Source organism: Pogona vitticeps, chromosome 3 (assembly GCF_051106095.1).
Source record: "Pogona vitticeps strain Pit_001003342236 chromosome 3, PviZW2.1, whole genome shotgun sequence".
Classification (NCBI taxonomy): domain Eukaryota; kingdom Metazoa; phylum Chordata; class Lepidosauria; order Squamata; family Agamidae; genus Pogona; species Pogona vitticeps.
In genome coordinates this window covers 98,641,674-98,660,169 of record NC_135785.1, presented here as the reverse complement: position 1 = coordinate 98,660,169, position 18,496 = coordinate 98,641,674, and the positions used below count along the sequence as shown (strand labels likewise).

Below are 18,496 nucleotides of genomic sequence, written 5' to 3'. Positions count from 1 at the left end.
TTGTGTTTAGAACACTTTAAAAAATCAGTAAAATGGAAGAAAACTCAGGGAAAACTCAGCCCCCAGCTAGGCAGATGGTTAAATCCTATGTGGACTGCATGCTCTGCACAACCATTTTGTACCTACACTCACTTCTATCTTAAGCAAACCTGCACAGCTCTTATTCTATATAATTGATCCTGCTTTTAAAAAAAGAGTGAATGTACAGTAATTTAATCTCCTCCTGGTAGCCATGGGAGAGGCAGCTTTAGTATCTGACCAATAGAAAGTCTTACTCGCCCATGCTCCTTTGATTTCAGCAGCATTTCATACACACTTTAAAGTATCTCTTTGAAACTTTAAAGGCTAGAATGTAATTTTGTTTTATTTAAATGAAAGCTAAGATTCTTCAAAAGCTAAATTGGGTGTTAGCCGCCTAGAGTGGTCTTAACCGACCAGATAGGCGGGATATTAAATAAATAAATAAATAAATAAATAAATAAATAAATAAATAAATAAATAAATAAATAAATAAATGCGCACAGAACACATTTTTGAACATTCAGTACAAAAGACCTCCCCCCCACCCAATGCATCCAAAGCTGTCTCATTCAGTAAATGTTTTTATTCCTTGGTCCGCTATGTACTTCAGCTCTGTTGTGAGTACTTTAACTGCTGACAGCAGCCATGTTTCCATACGCCAATTCCATGTTGTGTTTGGAAAGTGTGTGTTGCTGCCCATAGTAAACTATGGTATTTCAGTGCCTATCAAAAGAGTGAACTCAGCACCAATCAACAGCCATACAGGTATCCAAACACACAATGTGAGTACAATGGGCTCAGGAATTTATGGCAAAAAGGGGGGGGGGCATAGGATGATGATGTGTTTCCATATATGGGGAATAAGCTCTTCTGGAACACGAAGACCTAGATAGAGGAATTACGCTGATACTATGGGAACCTCTTCCTTCTACATTCCTGGCTCTGTTTTGCCTGAGGACAGCCTCACATCAGTTATGCTTGACACCTTTGAGTCTATGGAGCACCAGCTAACCTCTGCATTAGAAGATCTTTCTTTATGTTATAAAAACAACCAGTCGGAGCCAAACCCTTTAAAAACATGGGTCTGTGCCTTCCACTTAAAGAACTGAGAAGGAGAGAGGAAGCTCTGAGTTAGCTGGGAAGACAAGATTTTGGAACACTACCCTACCCCAAAGTATTTGTGTGTCACTCTGGATCAAACTCTGACCCCTCCCCCCCCACACACAAAAAAAACACTGTCTAAACATCAAAGAGAAAGTTGCCACCAGAAATAACATAGGAAACTGGCTGGGACAGACTGGGTTGCACACCCAGAAACCATATGAACAATAGCTTTGTCCCTGTGTTCCTCCAAAGCAGAATATGCTAGTGCCATTTGGTATATATCAGCAAATGCCAAACAAGTGGATGTAGCTCTTAATGAATCATGCAGGATCATTACTGGCTGCCTAAAACCTACGCCCACTGAAAAAGTCATTTGGCTGGCACTGCCTTTTTGGAAGTATCTTGAGAGGTGCTTGCAGATAATGAATGAAATAAGGTAATACAGCACCAGATTCATCCACTTCATAGACACCAACTCCCTAGATAATGGCTAAAACTAAGGAAACATTTTCTGCATACCTCTCAACTTCTAAATATTAAACCAGAAGGAGCTAGGATAAATCTATCGAAAGCAAAATAAAAAATAAAAAAATGGTGGAATGGATGAATGTGGGAGAAGACTCTGGCTGGACCATCTGGAAGTCGCTCAACAGGTTTTGAAACAAAGTAGGAAGCTCAAAGAATAATCATGTAAAATGGGGCTAATTGAATACATGACACATTTTGGGTGAATGTGGAGAAATTCAATCAATGCAGCATTTATGTTCATGCAATTTATGCCCCACCAAGTGTACAAAAGAAGATCTAGTAAATGACTGTGACAATGCTATTGAAGTAGCCCACTTCTGGTCAAAACTGTCTAAGCATTTTAACATTTTAAATGTCTGAAATTTATTTATATTTCACATACGTCCAGCTCGTATTGGTGGATGCAAATCTCAACATAAATATTAATGAGCAGGGCAAACACTACAGTCTATAATTTAAAATTCTGCAATGCTCTGATGTGAATAAATAAATAAATAAATAAATAAATAAATAAATAAATAAAGAAAGAAAGAAAGAAAGAAAGAAAGAAAGAAAGAAAGAAAGAAAGAAAGAAAGAAAGAAAGAAAGAAAGAAAGAAAGAAAGAAAGAAAGAAAGAAAGAAAGAAAGAAAGAAAGAAAGTTAAACATAGCTGGCCCAGAAACTAGCATGTTTCACCAAATACACAACAGCACAACAATTCTGACACTGGGTTTCAGAGTGCCTTTGTCAGGCATCACACTGGGGTGACAGAGGCAAGGCCAGAGTTTTTCCAGAAATGGTGGAGGAAGCATTAGAGCTGATACAACTCCAAGGGTGGAGTGTCTGTCTGCGCAGCCAAGGTCTCAGAATTTGAATTCCTGCAGTGCCGCCCAAGAGAGGGGCCAGCCAAGACCACCTGAGGCATGTGTATGGCCAATGAGTTTTGATGACTTGCCACCTATGTAGCATTGGCCAAGAAACATGATCCTAGAATGCCACCAGAAGCTGGAACTGGTAAACCATGGCTGACTAATTTACATCTAGAAAACTTCATGAGGGGTAGATGCAAGTCAGAATCAATGTGATGGCATATAATTTATTACAGAGGAAGTGGTATTGATAAATGAAAATGAAAAAAGACAGGTTACTTACCTGTAACCATGGTTCTTCCAGTGGTCATTCTGTGAATTCACACAATAAGGGGTTAAGTCAGCGCCTGCGCTGGTCTTCTCGGAATATTCTAGAGCTCTGCAAAAGAAACATTGTCAACATTATCTATACTGCGCATGCTCCGCCCGCCCAATCCTCAGTTCCATTTATCCGCCATGTACAATGTGCAAGAGATCTGTAGACATACAGTGACGGATAGTGGGGAGGACGGGCGGGTTTGTGTGAATTCACAGAATGACCACTGGAAGAACCATGGTTACAGGTAAGTAACCTGTCTTTCTTCTGCGTGGTCTTCTGTGAATGCACACAATAAGGGGTGATTAACAAGCTGGCTTACCGGTTGGAGGGCCGTCACTGGAGGGCAGATGCAAGGACAGCTCTCCCAAATCTTGTCTCCTTCCTCGCTCTCATGTCAAGTCTATAGTGAGAGATGAATGTGGAGACACTTGACCACGTAGCAGTTCTGCATATATCAGGAAGATCAACTCCACGCAGAAGTGCTGTAGAGGAGGCCACTGCCCTAGTGGAGTGGGCACGGAGACCTTCTGGAGGAGGCTTGTGTTGTAACTCGTATGCCAAGGAGATTGCTGAAACCAGCCAACGAGAGATAGATGAGGAGGAGGCTGGTAAACCTTTTTTGTGTCCAAAATAGCATAGAAAAAGTTTAGGTGATAACCTGAATTCTTTGGTACGTGCGACATAGAAAGAGAGTGCCCTCCTTACATCTAGAGAGTGGAGCATGCGTTCTGTTTCGTTGGTGGGTTGTGAGAAGAAGGTAGGTAGGACCAGTGGTTGATTCAAATGAAACTCTGAGACGACTTTCGGAAGGAAGGATACGTCCGTATGAAGAATGACCTTATCATTAAAGAATTGTAGGAAAGGTTGATCTGCTCGCAATGCAGCCAGTTCACTAGCACGACGGGCCGAGGTAATGGCTACCAGAAATAAAACTTTTAACGACAATAACTTTAGAGGACAGGTAGCTAGAGGTTCAAAGGGAGGGCACATGAGTGCCCTGAGGACCAAATTCAAAGACCACTGGGGTACCAAGGGTTTGATTGGTGGTCTAATGTGAGAGAGTCCTTTAAGGAAGGCCTTGACTGTGGGATGAGAGAACAGACGTGACGACGGTGATTCCCTGGGTTGAAAGGAAACAATTGCAGCGAGGTAAACCTTTAAGGTGGCAACAGATAGCTTAAGGTCAAACAAGTAACGAAGGAACTGAAGCACTGTAGAAAGCGAAGCAGGGACAGGTGATAAACCTTTTGAGTCAGTGAACTTGATGAAACTCCTCCACTTATAGGCATATAGCGTGGAAGTAGAGGCCTTTTTGGACTGATCTAAGATCTCCTTGATCTGCGGGAGATCCTCCACGCTGTGAGGCGGAGAGTGTGGAGGTCGGGATGGAACACCGTTCCCGCATCCTGTGTGATGAGGGCTGGGAAGCTGGGAAGTCGCACTGAGTCCACTGCCATGTCTACCAGCGTTGGAAACCAAGGCTGCCGAGGCCAGAAAGGTGTTACAAGTATGGCTTCCGCTGACTGATGATGGAGTTGAACTAAGGTTCTCTGTATTAGCGGGAACGGAGGGAAGGCGTAAAGCAGGCCCTGCTTCCAAGATAGCATGAATGCGTCTCCCAGTGAGTTGCGGCCCAACCCCGCTCTGGATGCGTAGAGAGGACACTTCGCATTCTGGTGCGAGGCAAAAAGGTCTATGAGAGGCTTGCCCCAACGTTGACAGAGTTGGTTGAACACCGACATGTCCAGTTCCCATTCGTGCATCTGGTCTAGACGACGACTGAGCTGATCTGCAAGAAAATTGTCCTCCGTGGATAGATGAGCTGCTACTGGGAATATGTGGTTCTGGTAGCACCATTCCCAGAGAGTGACCGTGAGAAACAGCAGAGATGGAGAGTGAGTGCCCCCTTGCTTGTTGATATAGTACATGGCCGTGGTGTTGTCGGTGACTATTTGAACACCACGGCCACGTACTAGGGGAAAAAAGGCTTTCAGTGCTTTGAAGACTGCTAGAATCTCGAGGTGATTGATGTGAAACGACCTTTCCTGATGAGACCATAGAGCATGGACACGACGGTGGCTGCAATGCGCTCCCCAGCCCGTGGGGCTCGCATCCGTGGTAATCTGAGCCGTGAGCCGTAGAGGGCGGAATGGACGACCCACCTGTAGATGTGGAGGGAAAGCCCACCACTGGAGTTGTTGTACTAACTCCTTTGACACCAGCAGCTTCTTCCCTTGATGGTCCTGGAGAGGATTGAAAAGGGTTAACAGCCATATCTGTAAGGACCTGAGTTTTAGACGAGCGTGGGAGACCGCGGAAGTCGTGGAGGACATCAGCCCTAGAAGATGTTGGGCATGTCTCGCCGATACGGAACGACCCGGGTGAAACTTCCGGATGGCGGTGCGAATCTTGTGTATTCTTTGACGTGGAAGAAAGATGCGCCCCTTCCGCGCATCTATCTTGGCACCAATGTAGTGTACCACTTTGGATGGGAAAAGGCGTGATTTCTTGTGATTTACTGTGAGTCCTAAGCCGTTGAGGAGGCATAGGATGAACTTGGTGTCTCTGAAGGCCCTGCGCCTGGATGGAGAGACGACTAACCAATCGTCGATGTATGGGAATACGTGAATGCCGTTGAGTCTGAGGTAAGCCGCCACAGGAGCCATGCATTTTGTGAATGTGCGAGGCGCTGTGGCGAGGCCGAATGGAAGAGTGAGGTACTGGTAAATCGTGTTCTGGAAGACGAATCTGAGGAACCTTCGGTGATCTGGATGGATGGTAATGTGAAAGTAGGCGTCCTTCAGATCTATAAGAACAAACCAGTGTTTCCTTTTCAGGAGGTGTGTGATGGACTCCAACGTCACCATGCGAAATCGACGAGGGAGCAGGTAAGTATTTAGGTCTCTTAAGTCCAAGATGGGTCGCATGCCGCCGTCCTTTTTGGTGACGGCAAAATATCTTGAATAGAAGCCGTTGGGCATATCTGCTGTTGGTACTGCTTGAATGGCTCCTTTTTGAAGCAGAGAGTGAACCTCCTCCTCTAGGATAGAGTTTGATGCAGTATACTGTACTCTTCCCAAAGGAGGATATTCTGTAAACTCTAGGCGGTAGCCGGAGGAAACAATCCTTAAAACCCAGGAGTCGTTTGTAATAACTGACCAATTTTGATAATATGGCTGAAGTCTTATGTCTGTGATGACAGGTGAGGGGTATGCTAGCCAGTCAAAGATATTGTTTGTGTTTCTTGGCAGGTGGCTTGAAGGTCTGACGACGCTGCGACGTGTGGTGCGCACGGTAAGTAGATGGAGCGGAAGAATTTTGAGGTAAAGCGGACCGGGAGGCCTCTCTGAACTGTCTGAACTGTTGGGAAGGTTGACTATATTGATTGGAAGAACGTTTCCATTGGTATCTGTTGAACTTTGGTTGTGGCTGAATGTAATAGGACTTAGCAGTCTTCTTAGCCTTGTGTAAGTCCTCAAGGTGGTTATCCGTCTTTTCGCTGAAAAGACCAGTAGAATCAAATGGTAAATCCTCCACCTTAGCCTTTACATCCTCAAGGATGTTAGCAGCACGTAGCCAAGCATGTCGACGCAGGTTAATAGCAGTGACGAGGATTCTAGCTGATGCTTCCACTGAATGCCTCGTTGCAATCCTCTGGTGCTTGGAAACCGTCTGGGCTTCTTCATAGGTGTTTAAAAAGGCTTGTCGTGCATCTGCTGGCAGCATGTGCAAAGCTGGCAAGATTTTTACCCACAGCTGTTTTTGATATGCTCCTAGGGCGGTCTGATAATTAGCGACTCTGAGTATAAAGGCGATTAAAGAGTAGATTCTTCTACCAATCAACTCAAGCTTTTTTCCCTCCTTGTTGGTGGGGACCACATGTGCCCTTCCTGATGGTTTGGTGCAGCTGGTCTCCACTATAAGAGAATTTGGGATAGGGTGCTTTAAAAGAAACTTAGCATCCTCCCCAGCAATCTTATACATGTTCTCTGTCCTCTTGGGTAACGGTACCGCTGCTGAAGGGTGTTCCCAAAATTCTTGAATGATCTTCAATAAGGTAGGAAGAAAGCAAAGGCTAGGAGGTGGTGACCGCTCTTTATTAATATCCCCAAAGATGAGGTCTTCTTCTGGTGGTGCAGGTTCGTCGACGCGCAGCTTAAGTGTCTTGGCTAGTCTTGCCAGCATTTGTGAGTAAGAGGAAAAGTCCTCTGAGGGTGAGGAATCGTGAGGATTGCCCGTATCCGAATCCACCGTCTCTCCCACTGGTAGCTCATGAGGCGTGGGTTGGGGAGGTGGTTCTTCCTCTGACTGGGATTCTTGCGAAGAAAAGGAAGCATCATCATCCTCAGATGAAGGCTCATGCCCTCTCGTTCGACGTGGAGGTGGGGGCTGAGGCATGACTGGAGGGACGGGTTGAGGAAGAGGAGGTGGAAGAGGAGGCGGCGCGGTCGGCATCGACGGAACCGTAGAAGGCGGAGCAGTGGGAGGAGCTGGTAGTGGAGGAGGTTGAACGACGTCCCTTACTCTCTTCTTATGTCGACGTCGATGTTTTCTAGGGGGGGTCGACGATGGAGAGGAAGAAGAAGAGGGGGAAAGATAAATGTATCTGACCCTCCGACGGCGATGACGGCGGTCGGTCGATGTCGACGTCGAGGAGGAATAGGATCGGTGTCTGTACCGACGCTTGTGGCGGCGACGATGGGAGCCGGACGAGGAGGAGTCAACCGACGTCGACCTATGGCGACGTCGAGAGCGTTTGCGGCTGTCTCTGCTGTCTCTATGAGGTGAGACAGAGCGATCCCTGGAGCAATGCTTCCTCTTTGCTGTCTTCTTCCTCGGTGGCGAGGGAGGATGAGGAGGTAACGGCGATACAGATGGAGCCGGTGAAGCCCGCCCGGAAGACACGGGGCTAATCGGGGCAGAACCCAAGCTTGTTGTTGCTCGAACAAGCTGGCTTGGCGTCGGAGAGGGAGCGCCAAGGGGTATAGCCGGCTCAGGCTGACGAGGAGGAAGGGGGGTAGCCGCCCCCGACGTCGAGTCCTTGTCTCTCGACAAATCCTCCAGTAAAGGCGAGAGAAGGTCGGCAGATCCCGGCAAAGCTTGGGATACAGCGTCCTTTGCCTTTGTAGAAGCCTTAGTTTTTGCCTGTTTTGCAGATTTCACGGGTTTCGCGGGCAGCGCGAGCTTGGACGTCGAAGACTTCTTAGAAGGCTTCTTAGACTTTTCAGGTAAGTCCGAAGACTTACTGGCTACTGTAAGGCCCGGAGCACCCTCAGAATGGGGGGCTGAGGAGGTGGAGGGAGTCTCCATAGGCGAAGGTTGGGAGGCAGCCAGGGCTGAATTCCACAGGTGTAATTTTAGCCTCTGTTGTCGAGCCTTCAGGGCTGCCTTGGTAAACGCTTGGCAGTGTTCACAACTCTGGGCGGAATGGGATTCCTCCAGGCAAAAAAGACAAGTGTCGTGCCAGTCCTGGAAGGGGATTTTGCCCGAGCAAACGACACAGCGACTAAAGGGGCCCGAAGGTGGAGGGGGCATAGGAGAGGCGAGTACTCGCAGCAGCCGTTGAAAAGGGCGGGAAAAAGGGCGAGACTCACAAGCGGTAAACGGAGCAGCCGCTGAGGAAAAACAAGTCCAATAGGCAAGAGACGAAGTCGTTAGGCATGCAATGGTTGAAGAACCGGGAAATCCTGACGAAATTTGGCAATAAAAAGGGCGAGAGTAGAGGAGCTCTACCGAGAAGAACCATTCCACACGGCGGAGAAATGGAACTGAGGATTGGGCGGGCGGAGCATGCGCAGTATAGATAATGTTGACAATGTTTCTTTTGCAGAGCTCTAGAATATTCCGAGAAGACCAGCGCAGGCGCTGACTTAACCCCTTATTGTGTGCATTCACAGAAGACCACGCAGAAGAACAAATTACTAAGTGATTGGTTAAGGAGTTGTCCAGAGAATGGGTGGATGGGGGGGATACACCAGTCAGAAGCCGAAGGTGGCTGCACAGCAATGCTTTGATGTTTAGGGGAAAGAGAACAACATGGAAACTGATGTGGGGTTCTGAGAAAACATAATCACCCCCAAACAGCCTGATCTTTTAATAATAGGTATGAGAACATTCAAGGACTATTTTCTTAGGTTGGTCCCCTCCTTGGATCTCGGAGGGCCACATCCATAGCACATGACAGTTTTTAAAGTACATCAGGGGGGAGGAAGGGGTTTACAGGACCAGAATAAATCCAAGAATGGCAATAGACACCACTGTTCCAATGTCCATTGCAAGACCTCAACTTCAACTATCCATTTCAGATAACCTGTAGCAAGCTTTTTACTGTGGGCTATCTCAAAGCAGGCCTGAAACCACCTGTTCCACACAGTCTGCTTAAATGCATCTGTTGCATTAAAGCAGAATGTGGAGCAGTTGTTGACTGGCTAGCTGGCCAGTACTAGAAGGGTTCCTGATGCTACTGACAGTAGCTAACCTTCTTCACATGTGGGGGGGGGGAGGAGCTTCTGGAGCTGCCTCCTAGTCCTAGAAAGAATGATGTCTCCAGCCGGCCAGTGCTGTGGTGGCTGGGAAGCTTCCCTGGTATTGGCTCGGCACAGACACAGATCTTGCCTGAGTGCCAGCTCCAGTGGATGCTACATGTTGATCCCTGGCCCCAGAACTGTCAGTAGCTGGAAAGCTTCCTAGCACTGGCCAGCTAGCACCAATGCACATTAAAAAAAACTCCACCAGGGATTGTGTTGCATGCATTCTGCAGTACGGGGAAGGGAGAGCACAAACGGACACTTAAATTGTGGTTGGAACAGGCAGGTCAACCATCTGCTAGATGACTCTCTAGGAATGGACAAAATGACAAAAAGCTGTTGCCAGTATCTTCAGGAAAACAGAACTGTGGGTAACAATGCGTGCTGGAAGAGAGTCTACTATACGGAGAAGGATGAAAGGCTGAGGTATCTCTGGCTAGTTGCAGTCTTAGAAAAACAAAAACTAAGATGTCACCTGAATGGGAAATTTCCAGGTTAACAAACAGGAAGGAGAACTGCCGGATTCTAAACAGAAAGGGTTTGCATGGGGACTGTTTTGGATTAATCTTGAATATTTTTAGCTTTTCCAAAAACCCTTGTCATAACCAAAGAGGACTTTTTTCCATGTCAAAAGACAATGGTGATGGGTCCTGTAAACAGTAATTTGTGCTGTTTTGACAGCTAGCTGTAACAGAAAAGATGGCGGCTAAGAGTGTGGGAACAAAACGATGCAGGTAAATGTTTTCTGGTAACACGATCAAGCCTTCGCAGACGAGAGGCAAAACCACATCAGAACACATGGAGTGACACATGTTACACAGTACACAATAGACCTATGCAATACTACATATTAGTCCTGTTCTGCGGCACACTTGACAAAAAAGGCAGTGAATTACTTGTGGATGCTGTCCAATTCTTTCATGTCTAGTTCTGAACTGAACTGAGATAGAACTGACTCAATAAAGGAAGCCACAACCTTTAGTTTTTCAGATTCGAGCCGAGCTGTAATGCCAGGAACTCCTGGAGGTCCACAAGGACATCATAAGTTGGAAGTACCTCAATAGCACAAAGCAACAACATCAGTTCTGAGTTTCAGAACTGCCCAGGAACAGACATATTTGCAGCAGGATGCCCATTCATGACAGAGCTTCCATTTGCATCTCAGCAGAAGATTCTCCACCTCTCCATCAGACTGCACAAGAACATTTCATTTGTTTATAATTCCTGTATGTTCTCCCTCTCTTCCTCATACATATCAAATTGCACTGCAACTTAGCAACACTTGCAAATGCATCTCTGTGCAGGGATAAATCTTTGTCCAAAGCAATGATGGAAGAACTTTCAGCTCATAGGTTTAATCCAGCCTTTTGGATCTAACCTGTGGAACTCCCTGGGATCACTACATCCCTCCCCAACTCCTCCCCTTCAGAAGGAATATGGGGCACAAGACTGACCAAGCTGCAACTCAGATGTTTTGCTCCTACTATTCCTTCTTCTTGGATGGGGGATGAAATGAGAAAACAAAGTCAAGCACACCTATGTGCATTGAGATCCACCTGAATCCTCAAGACTTTGGCTCAGGCAAGCCTCTAGGGCAGTGGCCCCCAACCTTGGGCCTCCAGATGTTCTTGGACTTCAACTCCCAGAAATCCTGGCCAGCAGAGATGGTGGTGAAGGCTTCTGGGAGTTGAAGTCCAAGAACATCTGGAGGCCCAAGGTTGGGGACCACTGCTCTAGGGCACTGGATGAAATAATTTCAACCCCTCCCTTGCGTTCCCCATGGAGGAACAATGATGGAGGCATTGAGACAGAAGGAATCAGCCTGCACTTCAAGCTGAGTGAACTTCACTCCTACATCATATCCTCCATACAGGAAATGTGAAGAAAGATGAGTGTACTTTTGTGTTGCTACGTGCAAACCGGCCACTTTGCATGGTACATACGCTGTCTTGATTGCACAGCAGATGTTCCGTTTTCATCAGACCACCACCCTCTGCTGCACACAGCAGTACAACAAATAAGAATGTTCTCCTATATAGGGTAATTCAAGAGACACAAGCCTAGATGTACCTTCTGTCCGACACAGATACCTAATGCCTGTTCAGTAAGGTCTTTTGCTAAAATCTGTAAATGACTTGACAGGACGAACACTTTAGGATTAAAAGCAATTCCCAGAAAGCTACACATTAAAACAACGAGGACAGAAAAAGACATTATAGACCAGCCATTCTCTACTCTCTTTTTTGGCCACAGCCATAAACACAATATAAAAGTAATACAGGCTGAATCAGGATTCTTTAAGTTGCATAATGAACCTTATAAGGTGGTGTTTGGAGAATTGTTTCCAGTCTGTGGTGCCCTTCAAATGTGACAGGACTCCCAGGACAGCATACGGTCCCCATTATAGACATTTTTTTTCATTTAAAGAGAAAAATATTTAAGGACTGGTTATGTGAGAATTTTACAGCCTCTGTCACCTCCCAGAGTCTGTAGTTCCTGTTTCTGTCCTGAGACACAGAGGCCTATCTTGAAATCTTTCCTATCAACTTTAAAAAAACAACAACTTAAAACTGCTCAAACTTGGTTTGGTTGCGTTTCTGAGAGTGCACACACAGAGAGATAAGTATGAATATACAGATATTATGAGTCAATGCTACAGGAAAAGACAAAAAAAAAGCTTGGCTGCCAGACAAAGAAAAATAATACACAGGAACAAAGAATATGAACAAAGCCAAGGTCAATTCACATCGTCATTGTTGGGCTCTGTCTTGGCATTAGCTCATTCCTGTCCTTAATATAAACACTGTGAAGCTTAAAATAATTCAAAGATGCTTTCTGGGCTGCTGATTAGTTTTCAACACCTAGCTGTATTACCTTTCTCAGGACAATTGCTTTTAATAATGGCGCCTGCTGCTGCAACACACTCTTAGAACTTTCAATGACATTTAATCCCAATAAGAAATAACTAAGATTGTGTAAATTTTTGTGTGTGCAGAAGTACACCTTTTAAAAACAGATCATTCTGGGGCCTCTATTGCACTAGGACATGTGGAATAATAACTTGTGCCCCAATAACAGAGGAACAGCAGAATAACCTGGCTTCATGGGAAGGAAGTTAAGTGCAGACTTAGGATTTGTGTGATGATTTCCTTACATTTCTCAAAGTTGTGCTCATCGTTAGTCTGCTTCAGCAGGTATAACAAAAGCAAACCGAAAATAAAAGCAGAAGTGTCCGTGTGCCATAATAAAAACTAAAAAAGTTATTTCATTATGAGTTTTTTGTGGATTACAATCTACTTTCTCAACGTATCTGAATAAACTGATTATAATCCATAAAAATCCACCCTCAAATAAAACTGTCAGTTTTCCAGGTGGCACAATACTTTTGTGTTTTTTCTGTGCCTATTTACATTTATTTCACACAGCACTCTAACAATTTTCTCCAAATTATTGTAAATGCAATCAAGCATATAGTTCGGCTAAAATACTCATCAGGAGTTTTAACAACAATGGTTTCTATTTCAAAACGCTTTTAAATTGTTCAGAACAAACAATAAAGAGGTTATTTCTTTTCTGAGAGCCTATAAACTGATGCTGAATCCTAGCAAGATGGAGGACTTATGCAGGACTGATTTCCAATTCTAGAAGTTAGTTCTGTCACTTTTTCTGGATGGGCCTGTGCTCCCTCTGAACATGTAGGCTTAGTAGTGGGACTACTCCTGGCTCCATTTCTGTCTTGTTAAATCCAGGTGACTATGATGGCTCCGACTACTTTTTACTTGTATGCCAAATATACACATGCATGAATATGGGTAGCCTGACCATGGTGATACAAAAACTGGTAACCTCAAAACTCAATTATTGTCCCTCTGCCACAGGGGAGAGGAAACTCTGGGCCATAGTTAAAATTCTTGATATGGGGTACAGAGCTTCTTCTGCTCTTATCTCTGATCCAGAGTCCAGAGATAAAGTGAAAGTTCACACAGGATGGCAATTTCCTCTTGTTACATCAACTCTGTGGGCTACCAAGTCTGTTTCTAACCACAATTCAAAGTGCAGGTTATGATTTATGAGGCCATATATGACTTTCTGATCTCCCATAAGAGCCTATCTGAGTGTTTAGATCTTGAGGGGAACCCTCGTAATCTCTCTCGTCAGTGGGTGTCAGGTTATACCCTAGAAGTGGCTTTCTAAGGGATTGCCCTCAGCTTCCTGGTTTTGCAGTCTCATTCTTAGAGATTGTGTTACAAATGTGGAATGCTAGCAAGAAATGGTAGGAGAGCATCACTTCAAGCTGAAAATCTTTAAAATTTTTTTTTTTAAATGTTGAATGTTAACTGTGTTGTCAGAGTGCTGTTAAAGCAAGATGTAGGTGATGCTTGGTCCTTATAAGAGAAAGAAAGAGAACAAATGAGAAGGATAAAATGAGTTGCTAACACATCACAACATTATTGATGGAACCCCTTTTCCCTCCTTCTAAGAGCCAAACCATATGATGATTATCTAAATTCGGCAACTGTAACTGTTGTTTTCTAGAGATGTGTGAGGCAAGCAGACCTGGCTGATCTAAAAAATACTTACAAAGCTGTTACTTCCTAACGACCAATCACAGAACAATGCAAGCTGATTTGCAAACCATGGGAGGGTGAGTAGATTTAGAAGAGTCTGTGGCAGCTTATCAGGAAAAATAAGTAAATAAGTAAATAAGTAAACACATACATACATACATACATACATACATACATACATACATACATACATACATACATACATACATACATACATACATACATACATACATACATACATACATACATACATACATACATACATACATACATACATACATACATACATACATACAACAAAAACATGGTGGCACCTTAAAGACTAACTGCTATATTTTAATGTAAGCTTTCATGGATCAAGTTCCCTTCATCAGACAATAATGGGAGGGTGAAAAGCTCCTACTATGATCACCAAATGTTCTCAGCACTTAAGGTGCCTCTTCTCATATTCAAAAGGCCTTTAAACATTACTAATAAAATGTTGTTAATATGCAGTAGCAACAGAGAGATCCACCTTTTCTATTGGATGTTGCTCCTTCATATCAAAGAGCAAGCCCTCCCAAACAGAGAAATAACCTCCATGGGAAGAATTTCTCATTATATCACTGGGAATTTCATAACTCTTCCATCACAACCCATTATTAACCCTCATTATTTTGTTTTACCTACACAGCTACATATAATTAAAAACTGAATTCCTCTCAGTCCTATTAAAGAGCTAATATTTCTTGTACTCCAAGCTTTTCTTTGCTTATGTAAACAGTTCTCTTAGAAGACAGTCAGTCACTTCCTTCCGCTTCACTCTACATCCTATCTTTTTATAGACAGTACTCATATTTACAGAGAAAGAAATAATGGGAAATGGGGAGCAATCTTCTTCAAATTTTGATGGAAGATTGATGAAGTTTGCTTCTCAAAATCCTGTGTTAAGGAGATCTCTGAAGAATACCATGTGCCGAACAAAGAGAAGAATCTTAACAAATTCTTCTATCAGCCTCATACAAGAATCATGTTCATTTCTATTACTTCCTAGAGGCCAGTATAAAAACTATTTGGCTGACTGAAATCTTATGCTATGGGCATGTAAGAATGCCAAACATATGACAGTGGCATGGGGATATTGTGGTTTATCAAAATGTTTTACAAACCTACCACACAGACAGACACAAATCTCCATATTTCCCTGGTTTTACTGACCTACTGCAAATTCATCATAAGGGGAGGGCCTTGAACTCTCTAATATGTACAAGTAACTTCACAAGAATCCAGAGACCATGATAATGCTTTAAGTATCAGGCGTTCCCCAGAGTGTAGTGAAGAGACAATCACACCTTAACTGGGTTCTTTTAAGGAGAACAGTGGGGTATAAACATTTTAAATAAATAAATAAATGTCTCTTCAATTTCATTGCCATATTCGCTTTTTTATTAAGGATGGGGGAAATATTTCTCACAAATGCAGTCACAGAGATGTCTGAATGTCATCTGCATTTATTTATAGTAGGCCTTGCAGAGTTGTGTGAAGTGGGTCTGTTCTGGTATGCTGGGTTCTTCCACAGTCAACTTTAATGTCTGTTTCAGTGTGCATACAGAACAAGAGGCTTATCTGGAATTATTTGTCTAGGAAATTGAAAGACCTGCAAGCCAAAAGAAAGGGGACATAGAAGGACCAAGGCACTCGGAGAAAAATCAAAATGACAACTCGCACATAAATGTGGCCTTCAGAGATGTTGCTACTCCCTACAGTTTTTATCTGCCACTTTACCACACAATATGGTAGTGCTCCCAGATCTAAAGACTCCAATTAGAAAGGGGCACCTTGCCAAGGGCCCCTCAAATCTGGAGCTAGTTCTATAGACCGGGGGTTCCCAACCCCGGTCCGCGGCCCTGTACCGGTCCGTGGCGTGGGCTGGACTGAGCCACAGAGAAATATCTCCCCCCGCACACACTCCTCCCACAGCCCCTTTGAGTGCCCCCGTCCCTTCGTGCATGTGTATGAATGCATGCATGCCCATGCGAATGCGCCCTGCCCCCTTGCACATACACATGAGCGCAGGGGGGAGTGCCCCGCCTTCCCGGCACACAGACCCCGTCCTCCCCCAACCGTTCACAGTGTCAAAAAGGTTGGGGACCACTGCTCTAGACACACAGGGAAAGGTAAACAAGGAGCCCTCATCTCCTGCCTGGACTCGTTTCCCCCCCCCATTATTTGCCCCCCCCCAAAGGGATTTCATCTTCTCCCTTTCCCAAAGAAAAAACTCTGAGCTATCCCAAGATGAAAGCTGAATGCAATGCTGCTGAAATGTAGCACATGGTTTACAGGGAGCAAAATGTCTGAATACATGCAGGAACCATAGATGCTCCTGAAGCATTTTGAGTAGACATTCTTTCTTCACGAGAGAATGCTAAGAAAGCTGATTTGTGCAAAAAGTGCTGCAACCTTTCACTCACCTTCTTAAGAAATATTTACTCAGTCTTACTGTGAGACCTAAATGGATGCAGAAATCTACTATTCTTTGCAAAAGTAATTGTAGTCTACTACTGTTAAAAAGAAAAGGTAGAGTGTTATGCAGCTGCCACTAGAGGAGGACAGAGACCCACCATCTTCAACCATGGTTTAATATAAGGCAGAGAAGCTTTGAACACTGAAGAGTTATCACTGCTGGCTGCTGCAAGAACTAAGTGTAAATGCATGACTTACTGCTGCAAATACCTCACTCTTCCTGCAGAATTTCAAAACAATAAATAAATTAGGAGGAGCTCGTTATATTTATATCAAATTGCCTCAGTCATTACATCCTATAGGCCTCTTAAAGCCAGCTACTTCTCCAATTCAATTTGCATAACTATCTTCATACGTTTGAACTGAAAGATTTCAGACACAGCATTTTACATCTACAAAAATCCAAGGCTTTCCAATTAATATTTAAGGTTACCAAGAAGAACACAAGCTATTAGAGTTTATAATTAGGAACCAGATTGTAGAAAGTACACATGCGAATATATGTTCTTTTTGTACAGCCCTGCTTGCTAAAAAAAATCAAGGTATGTATTTTTAATGAACCACCTGCTGAGAGTGCCTCTGGGGAGGGAATTATGCTTACTGTTGTTTTTAAAAGTAATGAGAAAAAAAATAAGTAGAACACAGACTTCCAGAATATTAAATGCAAAGAAAAAAAGGTGGGGGGGGGGGGAGAGAAATGGTTCGGCAATGCAGCAGTGTAACATTTCCTCTTGATGTGGACACATTCCTTCAATAATCAAGCTGAAAGCAAAGACGTTGTGGCTCAAACATGATGAACATGAATAATTAGGAAATTATTCCCAACATCTGTGTATCAGAATTAATCAATGCTAGGCTGAGTCCTCTCTCTTTCATAAAACCTTTTACTCAAAATTACTCCAAATAAAACTTACAGGCTGAAATCCTGTGGTACAGTTATGCGAACAGCATAATGTCTGGAGTTAAAAAAAAAAATCTGTAGACGTGTTGTTTACTGAGGCACACTAATCAATATGCAACAGATGATGTCTATGGAGATTTCTTAACTTACAACAATCTGTACCTAAAAGGTCCACTGTTTGCACAACTGTCTAACAGGATTACAGCCACAGTCTTCTTCCATATTACGATCAGCATTATAGTACTCCATTCAAATACCCACATAGCAAAGTGAAATTTACTGGGCACTCTAATAAACTAAGGTGGGGCCTGGACTGAGAATATGGGGAAACAATGACTCAGATGGTGCTTCTCCAACCTGGTCCTCACCAGACTTGCTGAACTCCCACAACAGTCCAAGACATCTGGATTGCAACAGGGTGGGAAGAAGGCTGAGGAACCTCCCGTTCATGAGTGAAGAACCCGTGGGCCTCCATATGCTGCTGAACTACAGCTCCTTTTCTATCATTTGCCAGGCTGGTCAACACAAACAAAGAAGATCTGGAGGGCTGCAAGTTTCCCATACATGCGTGGTTTGTGGACTTCCAGAAGAGAAGCTTGAAGAGTTTCTGTCTGTCTGGTTCTTTCTGTCCAATTTAATCTAAAAAGATCCTCCTGTACTTAACAAGGGTACAAGTGGATCTGCACTGGCTTTTTAAAAAATGTAACTGTTAGCTTGGCCTTCCAGCAGGGGAAACAGAGAAAAGAAATTGCTAGAGAAAACTGATTTAAGTGAAATTATTCCAGAAGGGAGAGTCAGTCAGTACTCAAAGGTAAATACCCTTTCCTCCCGAAAATAAGCCCTAACCTGATTATATAAGCCCTAGTATGATTTTTCAGGATGCTCGTAATATAAGCTCTACCCCAAAAATAAGCCCCAGTTAAGTGAAACCCCGTCCTCCACCATTGTGCAGCAACCAGAAGATGGACTGTAAAATAAAACATCCCCTGAAAATAAGGCCTAATGCATTTTTTTGGAGCAAAAATTAATATAAGACCCTGTCTTATTTTCGGGGAAACACGGTATGTTCTCTAAACGAAGGATAACAAATCCATTCAAAAATATGCAATTATTTAAAGAACTGCAATTTAACATCCCAAAGAGCAAAGTGTATGGTATGTTATGGAGGTTATACATC

The 18,496-nt window shown here is 43.9% G+C and overlaps 1 protein-coding gene across 5 annotated transcripts in view; it reads right to left on the bottom strand.

Annotated features, from left to right (window-relative positions):
* Nucleotides 1–18,496, bottom strand: part of RHOBTB1 (Rho related BTB domain containing 1) — a 101,707-nt gene that overhangs the window by 8,807 nt on the left and 74,404 nt on the right. The gene's annotated exons all lie outside the window — the stretch shown is intronic.